Genomic DNA, 16,114 nt, shown 5'->3' with positions numbered 1-16,114 from the left:
TATCCGCTCCACCCTCCTCTCCGACCTATCACCTTCACCCCCACCTCCATCCACCTATTGCACTCTCAGCTACCTTCCCCAGCCCCACCCCCTCCCATTTATCTCTCCACCCCCAAGGCTCCCAACCTCATTCTTGATGAAGGGCTTTTGCCCGAAACGTCTATTTTCTTGCTCCTCAGATGCTGCCTGACCTGCTGTGCTTTTCCAGCAACACACTTTCAGAGAATGTAGACATTCCATCCAAATCCTCCTTTAACATTACATAGTAAATGTTCCATGGCATTGAGATATATCAGGCTTTAGTCTTACTGTTGCAAGATTCAAAAGATTTTACACCATATATACTGCCACTAAATGCTAGTTTATCTACTCCACATGCTTCTCTGCATCTGTTCCTTGATTTTTTTTTAGAAAGTCTACCCACATTGTGATTTTCATGTTCAGTATGGAGCAGTTGCAGTCATTGAAAGGCTGTGCTACGGTCCTGAAAGCCTCAACAATTCCTCTGCCCACTTTTTTTCCCTTTGTAAAAGCATAGTTTGACAGTTATATACATTCACAAGTAAATTACTGAGATTTTTACAATATTTCAAACCTTTTTACTTCATCTCTCCCACTCCTTCTCATGTCTTTGAGACAGTTGTATCAATAAATGTGTCAGGAAAGTTTACAAAGGTGAAGTAAATAACTGAATCCTGGTTTCTGACTGCTGGCTTCTGGGAGATCAGAAATACAAATCAATCTAATGGCCTGACCACATGCCTTGAATACAAATGAAGGGATCAACAGTCAATTGTTCCCAACATTTTTTGGGTTGAGTAAGTAGTTCCTGTGATAAGGATGTTGGAGGAGTAGGCCGAACTTTGAGACAAAGTGACAGTGGTTATGACAGATTGGACCTTTGGCTGTATCTTAAAGGAAAAAGTTTGATTGGAGACATTAAGGGTACTATTAGAAAGCAACTATTATGAAAGTCCCTTAGCCAAACTGATACAGACACAGTGTCAACATCATAAACATTTTAGCTTAGTAACATTTTAGTTCTGCCTGCCTATTCCAGAGGGTTAGTGTTCCTTCAGGAGAAGGATCAGAATCACCCCATTATTGTGCCTTGGAAGATAGTTGATTGGGAAAAGAAAAAAAAAAACCAATCTGCACCTTTGAAGAGAACCACGAGAAAGGAATGGATTGGTAAATTGGTCACAGAGGTTTATGTTTCTCAACCTTGTTTTAAAAAATTCTCAAGGTCAGGTTCGTAGGAGAGTAGTCTGACACAGAACAAACGACCAAGAGGCGAGTCTGCTAGAATATGAGCATTTTATTCCCCGCAGCGTCGCCACAACCAACGGGTCTGGCTTATACTCACTCTACATGTTACCGGAACTGGGAGCCGTCAGTTCTCGTAGAGCGGTTGCCAACAACCCACGCTCGGCGGTTAAACGTAACCCCGGAGCAGACTCCCCGAACTGGAGACTTTTCCAGCTGATATACTCTTTTCCAGATATAAACATTCATGTGAACAGCAGAGCAAGGCTAAAAAACACATTCCATTCTGGTTACATACAGATAAGAAGATTCACACGGGGAGGTGTGTAATAAGATTCACACGGGACTAAGCAACACCTCCATTCCGGTTAGATTCACACATGTATTGGGACATAATTTTTTAACCGTTTCACCACATTCCACTGCTTGGCCCAATACATGTGTTACATTATGATTCACACATGTATTGGGACATAATTTTACACCACAAACCTCAAACAAATAATCATGAATACTAACTGACAGTGATATTAAGAATGGCCTTCATAATAAAACTGCCCTTGTGCAAACAGGCCCAGGGTCTCAGTAAACTCAGTAGCAATGAGCTGTTCCTGCCATTCATTACTGTATACAAGATGTATTACATGTTACAACAAGGTTCTTCAAATTACTGAGATTGCTGGCCACTGAACAAGCCAGGAGATCTTGCTGTGTACTTGGTTGAGTGAATCCTCTAAAAGAATGCTGCATGCAGTGAATAACGAACTAAAATCCAGTAATTCCTTTGATAGTGAAGTGCTGCCTGTGTTAGAAACAAAGTCTTCACATATGGCCCACACCAACTGTTACTCTGGAAAGAGTACTTGCTGGCATCTGATCCTGCCTTGGACATACCAAATCTCCTTAGGATAATCTCAAGAGGTGAAATCACCATACAGGAGGTGGTATTTTTACTTACTCTATAGAGATCAAAGGCTTATAATTGCAATCAAATTTTTCCAAGAATCCTGTCATCTATTAAAGCATCTGTTCAATAATGGCCTCTACCAGATTTAATTCTGATAAGGAGATAGTGAGGACTGCAAATGCTGGAGATCAGAGTCGAGTGTGTGGTACTGGAAAAGCACAGCCAGCCAGGCAGCATCTGAGGAGCAGGAGATGCAACATTTCGGGCATAAGCCCTTCATCTGGAATGAGGCTTGAGAGATAAATGGGAGGAGGTGAGGTTTGTGGAAAGGTAGCTGAAGGTGAGGGAGAAGGTGGTAGGTCGGTGGGGGGGGGGGGAAAAGAGGGGGAGTGATAGCCAGGTCAGGAGGGTGTTGCCAAGTTGGAGGCTTGGAACTGGGATAATGTGAGGGGGAGGGGAAAATGAGGAAGCTGTTGAAATCCCCATTTATCCTATCTGGTTGCAGAGTCCCAAGGTTGAATATGAGGCTTTCCTCCTCCAGGCATCAAAAGCCCAGCATCTCCTTTGTCTCTGATAAGCCCACATATTACCCTTTAATGATATTTCTGTATCCATTGGATGCCCCCCGAAAAAAAGTGACCCACTTCACTGCCTGCAGTTAACCCATCCACAACAACCATCAGATTTATATGACATATTGTAATGGGCTCAGTCAGCATATACTTAACCTTCTGTAAGGCCATTTGTTGCTGTTTGTATCAACAACATCCAAACATGAATTTGTAGACCATTCAGCCCCTCATGCCTACTTTGCTATGCAAAACATACTTGATTGGATTGTAATCTCAAATTCACAATGCTGCCAACCCAGATAACCTTTCATCCCCTTAATACATGAAGCTGTGGGGGTGAGATCAATTCACACACATTTATATTGAGCTATTGGCTTGGGAACTGACAATACCTGTCAGCATTCTTTAATGTTCATTCCCAGATAGCCCTGTACTGATCATCTCATGCATACATTGCTTTGTTTTTTCTGTTATTGGGTAAGGGATTTTCTCAGGTATAAGGAAAACATATTGGCTTGGTGTCTGTGTTCAACAGCAATTTTGAAAGGGATTTCAAATTTTCCCAATTAAAATGTATTTTTGTTTGTGGGTTCCTGTACTCTTGTGTAGGGGTTTGAGAGCAATGTATGGCAGTCAGGTTTTGGGGTGGCATGGTGGCTCAGTGGCTAGCATTGCTGTCTCAGCACCAGGTTCCCAGGTTCAATTCCAGTCTCGGGCAACTGTGTGAAGTTTGCACATTCTCCCAGTGTCTGCGTGGGTTTCCTCCCACAGTCCAAAGGTGTGCAGGTCAGATGAATTGGCCATGCTAAATTGCCTATAGGTGCATTAGTCAGAGGAAAATGGGTCTGGGTGGGTTATTCTTCAGAGGGTCAGTGTGGACTGGTTGGGCTGAAGGGCCTGTTTCCACACTGTAGGGAATCTAATCTGATGAATTGAACATTTTTTAAATTGTAAGTGCAATATCCCCAGTAAATGCAATATCTGCAGTTTTAGACAGACCTACATCTGAGAGACAATACTATTGCAGTAGCTTGCCTATAATTTTGCATTTATGTCATGTGTAATTTCTTCTGTTGAAGGGCAATATTGATCATAACTGTTCACTGAGAAACTAGTTGTCTAACAGCTTAACTTGGATGTGAACACAGGAGGTATAGTTAGTAAGTTTGCAGATGACACCAAAATTGGAGATGTAGTGGACAGTAAAGAAGGTTACCTCAGATTACAATGGAATCTTGATCTAATGGGCCAATGGGCCAAGTGGCAGATGGAGTTTAATTTAGATAAATGTGAGATGCTGCATTTTCACAAAGCAAATCGTAGCAAGACTTACACACTTAATGGTAAGGTCCTAGGGAGTGTTGCTGAACAAAGAGACCTTGGAGACCAGGTTCATAGCTCTTGAAAGTAGAGTTACAGATAGATAGGATAGTGAAGGCAGCGTTTGGTATGCTTTCCTTTATTGGTCAGAGCATTGAGTACAGGAGTTGGGAGGTCATGTTGCAGCTGTACAGGATGTTGGTTAGGCCACTGTTGGAATATTGCCTGCAATTCTGGTCTTCTTCCGATAGGAAGTAGATTATGAAACTTGAATGGGTTCAGAAAAGATTTACAAGGATGTTGCCAAAAAGTTGGAGGATTTGAGCTATAGGGAGAGACTGAATAGGCTGGGGCTGTTTTCCCTGGAGCATCGGAAGCTAAGGGTGACCTTATAGTTTACAAAATCACGAGGGGCATGGATAGGGTAAATAGACAAAGTCTTTTCCCTGGGGTCGGGGAGTCCAGAACTAGAGGGCGTAGGTTTAGGGTGAGGGGAAGATATAAAAAAAGACCCAAGGGGCAACTTTTTCCACAGAGAGAGAGGGTGGTATGTGTACAAAATGAACTTCCAGAGGACTCGGTGGAGGCTGGTACAATTATAGCATTTAAAAGGCATCTGGGATGGGTATATGAAAGGATATGGATCGGGTGCTGGCAACTGGGACTCGATTAGGTTGGGATATCTGGTTGGCATGGACGAGTTGGACCGAAGGGTCTGTTTCTGTGCTGTTCGTCTCTATGACTCACTATGTAACAAGTGATCAGGTGATCTTCACATGTAGTAAACATTTGTTTTAATGTCCAATCCTGAAGTTTCGGAAATCATAGGAATTGTGATGTCTGTTGTGCTGGGGGTATCAGGATCCCAGTGAAATGCAAAGCAATGTTAGAGCTGCACTTCATTGAGCACAAATCAATGTGGGTGGGTTTGGAACAATCATTTGGAAGACTCATGAGCACCTGGGCCTGAACACAAAAAAAAAGTATAGCTTAGCCCTTTAAGTAAAATCAGAACCTAATAGTTTTATGAGCACAGTCAGCAATATTTAGCATTGTGGTACAACTCAAAAAGGTGTTGTTTTGAAGTTTAAGCCTGAAGACAGACCAAACTAGTCTGTCTCAGATCAAAAATAGTTTTGTAACAAGCCATGTAAAAGGATGGTTGCCAGGATTTTCTAGGCTGCTAAGACAAAAACAGACCAGAGATGATCTAGAAAGGAATTTGATTAAACAAAAACTCCTTTTCTCAATCAATTGCTTTAAGATCAGCCAGAAGTCAGAAAAGCCATGGCTTAACAACAGCCACGAAGGAAACAATACCGAATAGAAAACTTCTGTACAGAAACCACCAGAACACCAAATGTGAAAAAGCTTCTTACAGCCAGCATTAGGGAAATTAACTAATGCAAATAGCAGCAAAAGCCCACTAGCAGCTAATGGGTCAAGTCTGAATCAATTACTTGAGAAAAGAGGCCAAATATCAGACACACACCATTTGATCCCTTAAGTGAAGTGACAAAGTTTCCTTTTCACCTCAAAAATAACAATTGAGGAAAAAGTTCAGATTGCAAGCTGAGTACTAAATTTCAGAACTGTTTGTTTACGATAAAGCTAACAGCAAGTTCGTGTTTCAGGTAAAGGACAACAGGCGGCTGTGAACATTGCTGTTACAATGCAATTCATCAGAGTCCAATAAACTAGTGAAATTTAAAAATAATTTGAGCAAATTCAGGGCTTTATTTGGCAACTAAGATTTACTTGATTTTATTCATTAAGAAATGAATAGTTAAACAGCGAGCACAAATCTGATCATGTGATATTGAAATCATGGCAGAAATATTGTCAAAAAACTGGTGCCCATGACAATAAGTTCTGAGAGCAGTTAAATATCAATTTATAGGCTGTATTTTAAAAGTTTAAACAAAGACAAACCTAAAGAATTGTAGATGCTGGAAATCAAGTTTTGCAAAAACTCAGATCTGGCAGCATCTGTGGAGAGAAAGCAGAGTTAACATTTTAGGTCAGTGTTCTTTCTTCAGAACACAATTGCATGAGCTCGGTCAGACCTGCTGAGTTTATCCAGCAATTTCTCATTCAATTTAAAGCTAGTTGTGACCCATTCCAAGCCCTTATTTTTACAAATTTTACACAATATATGAAGTTTATCATTTGTAGTACAAAAGAATCGTTAAGGTGCCAGATTCGTAAGGTGACTAGTTTTTTTTTTTAAGTAGTCTCGTTGGGAATTTAGAATAGTGGGAATGGACCTTAGGGCAGTTGAACGTTCCTCCTGCAGAATATGGGAGATAAGGGTCACCACTAGTGTCCCTGCTGACTTCCTCTGCGGAACGTGCACCGAAGTCAACCTCCTCGATAACTGCGTTAGGAAACTAGAACTGGAGCCGGAGCAGGATTAACAGCTGATCATTTGGGAGGCAGAGGGAGTTAGAGAAAAGTTACAGGGAGATAGTCACACTTCAGGTAAAAGAAGATAGGTGGGTTATAGTCAAGGGATGGAAAGGGAACTGGAAGGCAATGCAGGGATCCCCTATGGCCATTCCCTTCAACAACAGGTATACTGTTATGGAAACTGTTTTGGATGGGGTGGGGGGGAAGAAATGACTTACCAGGGGTAAGCAATAGGACACAGGTTTCTGACAGAGTCAGTCCCTATTGCTTAGAAGGGAAGCGGAAAGAGGAGCAGAGCACTAGTCATCTGGGACACCATAGTTAGGGGACAGATAAGAGGCTCAGTGGAAATGAGAGACACTCACGGTTGGTGTGCTGTGACCCGGGTGCCAAGGTTTGTGATGCCTCTGATAGTGCTTTTGGGATCCTTGAGGAGGAGGGGAAGTAGTCCCAAGTCGTGGTCCACTTAGGCACTAATGACATAGGTAGGAAAAGGGATGGGGATTTAAGGCAGAAATTCAGGGAGTTAGGGTGGAAGCTTAAAGCTAGATCAAAGAGTTGCTGTCCATACCACATGCTAGCGAGGCAAGGAAAAGGGAGGAAGGGGAGTTGAACATGTGGCTACAGGGATGGTGCAGGAAGGAGTGTTTTGGATTCCTGGATAATTGGGACTCTTTCTGGGATAGGTTAGACCTCTACAAACAGGATGGTCATCACCTGAACCAGAGGGTACCAATATTCTGTGGTGGGCTAGGGGTGAAATTTGCTAATGCTCTTTGGATGGGTTTAAACTAATTCAGCAGGGGGATGGAAACCAAAATTGTAGTCCAAGTGTATGGGCGGTTGAGTAGTAAAGTGAGAACTAACATTTCAAGATTGCAAGAAGGCACCAGCAAGCAAGAAGTTGGTTTGAAGTGTGTCTACTTCATCGCTAGGAGCATACCAAATAAGGTGGGTGAACTGGCAGCATGGGTTGGCACCAGAGGTTTCAATGTTGTGGCCATTTCAGAGACATGGACAAGAATGGTTATTGCAGGTTCCGGGATTTAGAGGTTTCAGTAAGAACAGAGAATAATGGTAAAAGAGGGGGTGGTGGGTCACTGTTAATAAAGGACAGTATTACAGTTGCAGAAAGGACATTTCAGGATTTGTCTACTGAGTTAGTATGGGCTAACATTAGAAACCAGAATGGAAGTTACCCTGCTGGGAGTTTTCTACAGGCCTCCAAATAGCTTCAGAGATGTCGAGGATAGGATAGCAAAGATGATCCTCGAAAGGGTGAGAGTGACAGGGTAGTTGTTATGGGGGACTTTAACTTTCTAAATTTTCACTGGGAATGCAATAGTTTAGATGGGTCAGTTTTTGTCCAATGTGTTCAAGAGTGTTTCCTGCCACAGTATGTAGAGAGGCCATCAAGGGGCGAGGCCACATTAGATTTGGTACCGAGTAATGAACCTGACCAAATGTTAGATTTGGAGGTAGATGAGCACTTTGGTATAGTGACCACAATTCGGTTATGTTTACTTTAGCAATGGAAAGGGATAGGTGTATACCACAGGGCAAGAGTTATAGCTGGAGGAAAGGCAATTACGATGTAATTAGGCCAGATTTAGGATGCATTGGATGGGGAAGGAAACTGCAGGGGATGGGCGCAGTTGAAATGTGGCTTATTCAAGAACCAGCTACTGCAGGTCCTTGCTATGTATAAGTCAGGCAGGGAGGAAGTTGTCGAGCCCGGGAGACGTGGTTTACAGAGGAAGTTGAATCTCTTGTCAAGAGGCAGACAACAGCTTAATGTTAGGATGAGATATGAAGGCTCAGTTAGGGCACTTGAGAGTTAGAAGTTAGCCAGGAAAGACCCAAAAAGAGAGCTAAGAGCCAGGAGGGGACATGAGTTGTCATTGGCAGATAGGATCAAGAAAAACCCTAAAGCTTTCTATAGCCATCTCAGGAATAAAAAAACGACTAGAGCAAGATTAGCACCAATCAAGCATAGTAGTGGGAAGTTGTGCTTGGAATCACAGGAGATATGGGAAGGGCTAAATGAATACTTTGTCAGTATTCTCCTCAACCACATTGTCTTTTTCTAGTATGAATACTGAAGTACAGGCTACTAGACTAGATGGGATTGAGATGCATAGGGAGGATGTGTTAGCAATTCTGGAAAGTGTAAAAATACCAAGTCCCCTGGGTCGAGTAGGATTTACCCTAGGATTCTCTAGGAAGCCAGGGAAGAGATTGGCAAGCTTTTGGCTTTGATCTTTATGTCGTCATTATCTATAGGAATAGTACCAGAAGACTGGAGGATAGTAAATGTTGTTCCTTTGTTGAAGGAGGGGAGTAGAGACAACCTTGGAAATTATAGATCTGCGAACCTTACTTTGGTTGTCGGTAAAGTGTTGGACAGGGTTATAAAAGATCTCGGGTTTATCATCTAGAAAGGAATAAATTGATTAGGGATAGTCACAGTTTTGTGAAGGGTAGGTCGTGCCTCACAAACCTTAACGTTCATTGAGATGGTGACCAAGCAGGTGGATGATGGTAAAGCAGTTATGTGGTATATTTGGTGTCACAAAGCTAGTCACTTTTTTTCCTGAAAGTTGTTCCTTGGCTCAAGGATACTCTGCCCTTGATTTTTTTCAGAGGGGTAATAAACCAGGCCAGGCTCCGATCAGTGTGGTTTGGTACAGAAATGAAAAGAATTTTGAGAAGCCTTTTGTTTTTGTGTGAACAGATGAGACTTCAGGTCAAAGTGGTCATGTTTTAGAGGTGACCTGTATAATGGAAGGGGGAAGTGGTCTGCTCTCTAGCTGAGAATTTAGTTCAGTCTTGAACTGGTTGGAAATTCAACAGTGAGCTGCATGGAAACTCTCTCTCTCCTAACTTCAACCTGTAAGCATGTGTTCCATTTATACTGGGTTTTAAAGGGAGTTTGCTTATTGGGACTATTGTGTATATTTGGAACAGCATAATTAAGTCTAGTTTGGATAGACTGAGATTGGAGAGGTTCTTTATTCTGTTCGGTGTTGCATTGCGTAACTTTGTGAATAAACACGTTTGTCTGTTTTAAAACCTAGTCGTCAATTTAACTAACTTAATCTGGGTAATTTTCACTGAACACTTGCCAAAACAAATTGCAAAGTTATGGTCTGGACTGCCTGCTTATGTTTGGAGTGGTCTGGCCTAGTCCATAACAGAATGGTGGCTCTTGGCAGGGTTTTAAACAGAGTGGTAGGTACTAGGGTCTTTATTTCAGTTTGGTTGGGTAGACAAAGCCTTGAGATAGGAATGGTTCTTTCAGTCGTCGAATGTTTTCTGGATTTGGATGCGGTGGCTGGAAGTTTTGCAAAAAAGTGAATAAGACCAATTTGCAGGAATTAACAGAGAAGCCGGAATTGGAACTGCCCGCTTCTGTGAGGGAAGGACAGATAATTATAGCAGTAGCTCAGCATTTAAACTTGCTGGAGAAACCATCAGAATCTATAGAGATGGAAAGAATTCAACTGCAAATGAAGCAGCTCGAGTTGGACGTGAGAGATAAGGAAAGGGCAGCAGAAATGAAACAGTTTGAGTTATGATTAAAAGCAGGGGGGAGAGAGAGCGAGAGAAAAAGCGAGGGGGAGAGAGAGCGAGAGAAAAAGCGAGGGGGCGAGAGAGCGAGAGAAAAAGCGAGGGAGCGAGAGAGCGAGAGAAAAAGCGAGGGAGCGAGAGAGCGAGAGAAAAAGCGAGGGAGCGAGAGAGCGAGAGAAAAAGCGAGGGAGCGAGAGAGCGAGAGAAAAAGCGAGGGAGCGAGAGAGCGAGAGAAAAAGCGAGGGAGCGAGAGAGCGAGAGAAAAAGCGAGGGAGCGAGAGAGCGAGAGAAAAAGCGAGGGAGCGAGAGAGCGAGAGAAAAAGCGAGGGAGCGAGAGAGCGAGAGAAAAAGCGAGGGAGCGAGAGAGCGAGAGAAAAAGCGAGGGAGCGAGAGAGCGAGAGAAAAAGCGAGGGAGCGAGAGAGCGAGAGAAAAAGCGAGGGAGCGAGAGAGCGAGAGAAAAAGCGAGGGAGCGAGAGAGCGAGAGAAAAAGCGAGGGAGCGAGAGAGCGAGAGAAAAAGCGAGGGAGCGAGAGAGCGAGAGAAAAAGCGAGGGAGCGAGAGAGCGAGAGAAAAAGCGAGGGAGCGAGAGAGCGAGAGAAAAAGCGAGGGAGCGAGAGAGCGAGAGAAAAAGCGAGGGAGCGAGAGAGCGAGAGAAAAAGCGAGGGAGCGAGAGAGCGAGAGAAAAAGCGAGGGAGCGAGAGAGCGAGAGAAAAAGCGAGGGAGCGAGAGAGCGAGAGAAAAAGCGAGGGAGCGAGAGAGCGAGAGAAAAAGCGAGGGAGCGAGAGAGCGAGAGAAAAAGCGAGGGAGCGAGAGAGCGAGAGAAAAAGCGAGGGAGCGAGAGAGCGAGAGAAAAAGCGAGGGAGCGAGAGAGCGAGAGAAAAAGCGAGGGAGCGAGAGAGCGAGAGAAAAAGCGAGGGAGCGAGAGAGCGAGAGAAAAAGCGAGGGAGCGAGAGAGCGAGAGAAAAAGCGAGGGAGCGAGAGAGCGAGAGAAAAAGCGAGGGAGCGAGAGAGCGAGAGAAAAAGCGAGGGAGCGAGAGAGCGAGAGAAAAAGCGAGGGAGCGAGAGAGCGAGAGAAAAAGCGAGGGAGCGAGAGAGCGAGAGAAAAAGCGAGGGAGCGAGAGAGCGAGAGAAAAAGCGAGGGAGCGAGAGAGCGAGAGAAAAAGCGAGGGAGCGAGAGAGCGAGAGAAAAAGCGAGGGAGCGAGAGAGCGAGAGAAAAAGCGAGGGAGCGAGAGAGCGAGAGAAAAAGCGAGGGAGCGAGAGAGCGAGAGAAAAAGCGAGGGAGCGAGAGAGCGAGAGAAAAAGCGAGGGAGCGAGAGAGCGAGAGAAAAAGCGAGGGAGCGAGAGAGCGAGAGAAAAAGCGAGGGAGCGAGAGAGCGAGAGAAAAAGCGAGGGAGCGAGAGAGCGAGAGAAAAAGCGAGGGAGCGAGAGAGCGAGAGAAAAAGCGAGGGAGCGAGAGAGCGAGAGAAAAAGCGAGGGAGCGAGAGAGCGAGAGAAAAAGCGAGGGAGCGAGAGAGCGAGAGAAAAAGCGAGGGAGCGAGAGAGCGAGAGAAAAAGCGAGGGAGCGAGAGAGCGAGAGAAAAAGCGAGGGAGCGAGAGAGCGAGAGAAAAAGCGAGGGAGCGAGAGAGCGAGAGAAAAAGCGAGGGAGCGAGAGAGCGAGAGAAAAAGCGAGGGAGCGAGAGAGCGAGAGAAAAAGCGAGGGAGCGAGAGAGCGAGAGAAAAAGCGAGGGAGCGAGAGAGCGAGAGAAAAAGCGAGGGAGCGAGAGAGCGAGAGAAAAAGCGAGGGAGCGAGAGAGCGAGAGAAAAAGCGAGGGAGCGAGAGAGCGAGAGAAAAAGCGAGGGAGCGAGAGAGCGAGAGAAAAAGCGAGGGAGAGAGAGAGAGCTTTTGAACTTCAAAAACGGACACTTAACGAGGAAAGTCAGCTTAAAAGGCTGGAGATAAAGGCTGAGGGTAGGCTTAGTATGGGAAGAGAGTGAGGATGAGCAAGCCTCTGGTAGTCAGAAGCCCAGTGAGAAACTAAGTATGTTCAAGCATTGCCTACATTTGATAAGGAGGATATGGAAGCCTTTTTCATCTCATTTGAAAATATAGCAAAACAAATGCAGTGGACAGTGACAACGTGGGTTTTGTGATAGTGATGTAAATACCTCACCAGTACCTTTTCTGGCAATAGTTCCTCAGGAGTACATATCTCCTCATCCTTCAGCATTACCGACTGAGAGGATCCTGTGTTCCTTAATATTGTAACCTCTTTACTTGCTACACCTGGTGAGGGCTGGTGAGGTATTTACATCACTATCAGAGGAGGTATCTAGGGAGTATGGTGGAAAAAAAAGCCATTTTAAGTGGATATGAGCTTGCACTAGAAGTCTTTAGACAACGTTTCAGGAGTCTAAAGGAGGGACCCAGGTCAAACCTATAGTGAGTTTGAAAGGATCAAACACAGTAATTTTGATAGATGGTTAAGAACTTTAAAAAAAAAATCGTGAAAACCTATGATGCCCTTAGAGAGGTAATTATTTTGTAGGAATTCAAAAATTCACTGCCTAATGTAGTGCAAACTCATGTGGAAGAGCAGAGAGTTAAAACAGCAAGGTTAGCAGCTGAAGTGGCTGATGATTATGAGCATGCCCATAAAACAATTTGGTTCCAGAATTAATTTCAGTCCATGAGGGATAAAAATTGGGACAAATAAATCCTCACATGGATAGGGAAAGGTAGACTTCAGTGAAGATCATAAGGACAACTTACCACAGGGCAAAAAAGAAACCTTTGACAGGGACAAAGAAATTAAAAAGCTCCAGTGTTTTCATTGATTTTGTGTGGCCCACTTTATTACTCAGTGTTGGTGGGCTAGGAGAAAGCCAGATTGTAGGAAAACCAGACAAGCCTGGAAGTTTTGTTGGACTAGTACCAAAAAACACAAGGGAAGTTCGACAATTGTCTCAGTGTACAAGATGATCGGAGGTTGATTAAGGAGGAAGTGCCAGATCTGCTGAAAAAACACACGCAAGGGCAAAGTTTATTCACATAGACCAGGAGTAGCAAGTAAAGAGGTTACAATATTAAGGAACACAGGATCCTCACAGTCGGTAATGCTGAAGGATGAGGAGATATGTACGCCTGAGGAACTATTGCCAGAAAAGGTACTGGTAACAGGAATTCATGGGTGAGAAAAAAAGTACTCAGTAATGTAAAGTGAGGCTAGACAGTCCAGAGAAGAATGGAAAATTTGTGGTAGGAGTACTAGACAGAATCTCAGCTCCAGGAATACAAATTTGTCCTTGCAAATGGTATAGCTAATTCATCAGTAGGAATGATGCCTACTCTAGTTGAAAAGTCAGTGGAGATGCAGGTAATTGAAGACATGGAGAATGTTTTTCCAGAAATTTTCTCTGCGATCACAAGATCACAGAGGCACAAGCTGAAGCAGGAGAGATCAAAAGGTACAGGCAAGGAAGCGACTTAACGCTATACAAAACCTCTTTGATCACATAAGTGGAACAGAGAAGGGGCAAATAGTTGATTGAATTACAGAAGAAAGATTAGGAGTTAAAACAGTTATAAGAAAAGGCTTTTACAGAGAAGGAAAGTGAATGTATCCCTGTGTGTTATTACTTAACAAATGGCGTCTTAATGAGGAAATGGAGACCATCACATATTCAGGCACATGAGAAATGGGCAGAGATTCATCAAATTATTTTGCCAGAAGGGTGTGGAAAAGGTGGTATTGAGAGTGGTGCATGAGCTACAACTTGGAGGTCATTTAGGGGGGAGGAAAACGCAGGCTAAGATGAAGACATTTTTACTGGTCTGGACTATACAAAGATGCAGTTGAATTTTGCCAGATTGTCATACTTGTCAGCTAATTGGAAAACCACAGGCAGTAATAAAATCTGTACCTTTAATACCTATTCCAGCATTTGAGGAACCCTTCACAAGAGTCGTGGTTGATGGTGTTCCCCTACCTCAAAAAAGTATTTATTAAAATGTATGCGCCGACTAGATTTCCAGAGGCAATCCCATTACACAACATCACAGCTAAAACGGCTGAAGAACTACTAAAGTTATTTTTTTAAAAATACAGACTACCAATAGAGATCCAGATCAAGGATCAAACTTCACATCCAAACTTTTCAAGGAAGTTATGGATAACTTGGGAATAAAGCAGTTTAAATCTACTGTGTACCATCTGGAATCGCAGGGAGCGCTAGAGAAATAGCATCAAACATTAAAGACCACGTTGAGGGCTTATGGTCAGGATTATCCAGATGATTGAGAGAAGGGAGTTCAGTTTGTACTTTTTGCGATCAGAGATGCACTGAATGAATCAACCAAATTCAGTCCATTTGAATTAATTTTTGGGCATGAAGAGGACCATTAAAATTGATTGAGAAATTAATAGGTCAGGATTCAAAGACCACCCATTTGGACTGTGTGTTTTAGAGAACAATTAACTAGAGGTAGAGAACTGGCAAGACACCATTTAAAAGTCGTGCAATACACAGTGAAACAGGAAGCGGATACAAAATCACAAATCTGCAATTTTTCAATTAGGGAGAAGGTATTGGTGTTACTCCCAGAAGCAGGTGAGCCTTTAAAAGCAAGGTTTCATGGACCACATCAAATTGACAAGAAATAGAGTGAGGCAAACTACTTGGTAAGGATTCCAGATAGGAAGAAATCTCAAAGTGTGTCATGTGAATATGCTCAGAAGGTATTTTGACAGGGAAGGAAAGCAAGAGGAGAAGGTGTTAATGATTACAGCACAGAAGGGAGAACCAGGTTCAAAGGATTCTGCATTGTCCAATTTGATTTGAGGAATGTTCAATGAGGAATGTTCAATGAGGAAGTTGTCAAAAATTGGAATAAATTATTCAATTACCTTCCACAAGAAGATTAAAGTGACCTAGAAGAGTTATTACTATCACATGGGGAAGATTTGCAGAAATAAACCGGGATGTATTACCTAATTGTGCATGATGTACATCTAGGAGATCCTGTTCCAATTCAGCAATATTCTTATAGGCAACTCTCTAAAGTTGGCACAGGTTCAGAAGGAGATAGAGTGCATGCTCCAAGGTGGCAAAAAGTGTACTGGACCTCACCTATGTCATGGTGCCAAAGCCAGATGGTACCCAACTGTTACGTGTGGACTATCGCAAAGTCAACACCGTTACAAAGACTGATGCATATCTAATTTCCACAGTTTGGGGGGGCGGGGGGCGCGGGGGGAAAAGGAAGGACTGTCAAAAAAAAGTGGGAGAAGCAACTTACATTTCTAAGTAGAACTTGCTCAGACGCTACTGGAAAGTCATTTCAGACCGACTAATAAAAGGTCAATGCCAGATTACCCAACTCTGTGGTATATATTGATGACCTGGTGGTTTTTAGTCACTTGTGGAAGGAAAATTTACAGCATTTATCAGACTTGTTTGATAGACTTTGGCAGGCAGGCTTGGTGATAAACCTAGCTAAAAGTGATTTTGCCAAAGTCCAAGTCACCTCCCTGGACCATGTTATTGGACATGGACAAAAGGGCCCCACAGGATGAAAAAAATGAAAGTAATTGGGGAACTTCCTACACCGTCAACTAAAAACAAAAGCAGTACTATGGTTCCTGGGATTAAGTGGATTTTACCAAAAGTTTGTACCAAACTTTGGCTGCTCTACTCACTGAATTGTTAAAAAAGGGCAAGAAGTTTCAATTGACAGCAGACTGTCAAAAGACATTTGACAGCCTAAAAACTGTTAACCACTGCCCCAGTGTAAGCCACTGGATTACACAAAGCCTTTCAACGTGGCTATCGATACCAGTGACGTGGGTGTCACTGGTAATGCTTCTGCAGGAGGATGACTATGGAATAGAAAGACCCATCGGGTATTTTTCCAGGAAGTTGAACATTCAATATAAATATTCAATGGTGGAGAAAGAGTAAGTTTGGTGTTGGCAATATAAACACTGAAATGTTGTAATATCAGCAATGCATCTGAGATAATTGTATACACTGATCAAAACCCATTGATGTGTGGGGAAAAAAAAAAAGGACAAAAATTCTAAACGGTTTAG

The 16,114-nt window shown here is 43.3% G+C and overlaps 1 protein-coding gene and 1 long non-coding RNA gene across 5 annotated transcripts in view; both read right to left on the bottom strand.

Annotated features, from left to right (window-relative positions):
* Positions 1 to 6,038, bottom strand: part of LOC122555110 — a 14,623-nt gene extending 8,585 nt beyond the window's left edge. Inside the window, exon 1 of the long non-coding RNA XR_006313175.1 lies at positions 5,998 to 6,038. This is a non-coding gene — a long non-coding RNA (uncharacterized LOC122555110). The remainder of the gene's footprint in view (positions 1 to 5,997) is intronic.
* Positions 1 to 16,114, bottom strand: part of epha6 (eph receptor A6) — a 674,628-nt gene that overhangs the window by 616,695 nt on the left and 41,819 nt on the right. The window lies entirely within an intron of this gene.

The sequence above is a fragment of the Chiloscyllium plagiosum genome, chromosome 12 (assembly GCF_004010195.1).
Source record: "Chiloscyllium plagiosum isolate BGI_BamShark_2017 chromosome 12, ASM401019v2, whole genome shotgun sequence".
NCBI classification, from domain to species: domain Eukaryota; kingdom Metazoa; phylum Chordata; class Chondrichthyes; order Orectolobiformes; family Hemiscylliidae; genus Chiloscyllium; species Chiloscyllium plagiosum.
Note: the sequence above shows the minus strand (reverse complement) of the source record. Positions and strands in the feature narration are given on the sequence as shown.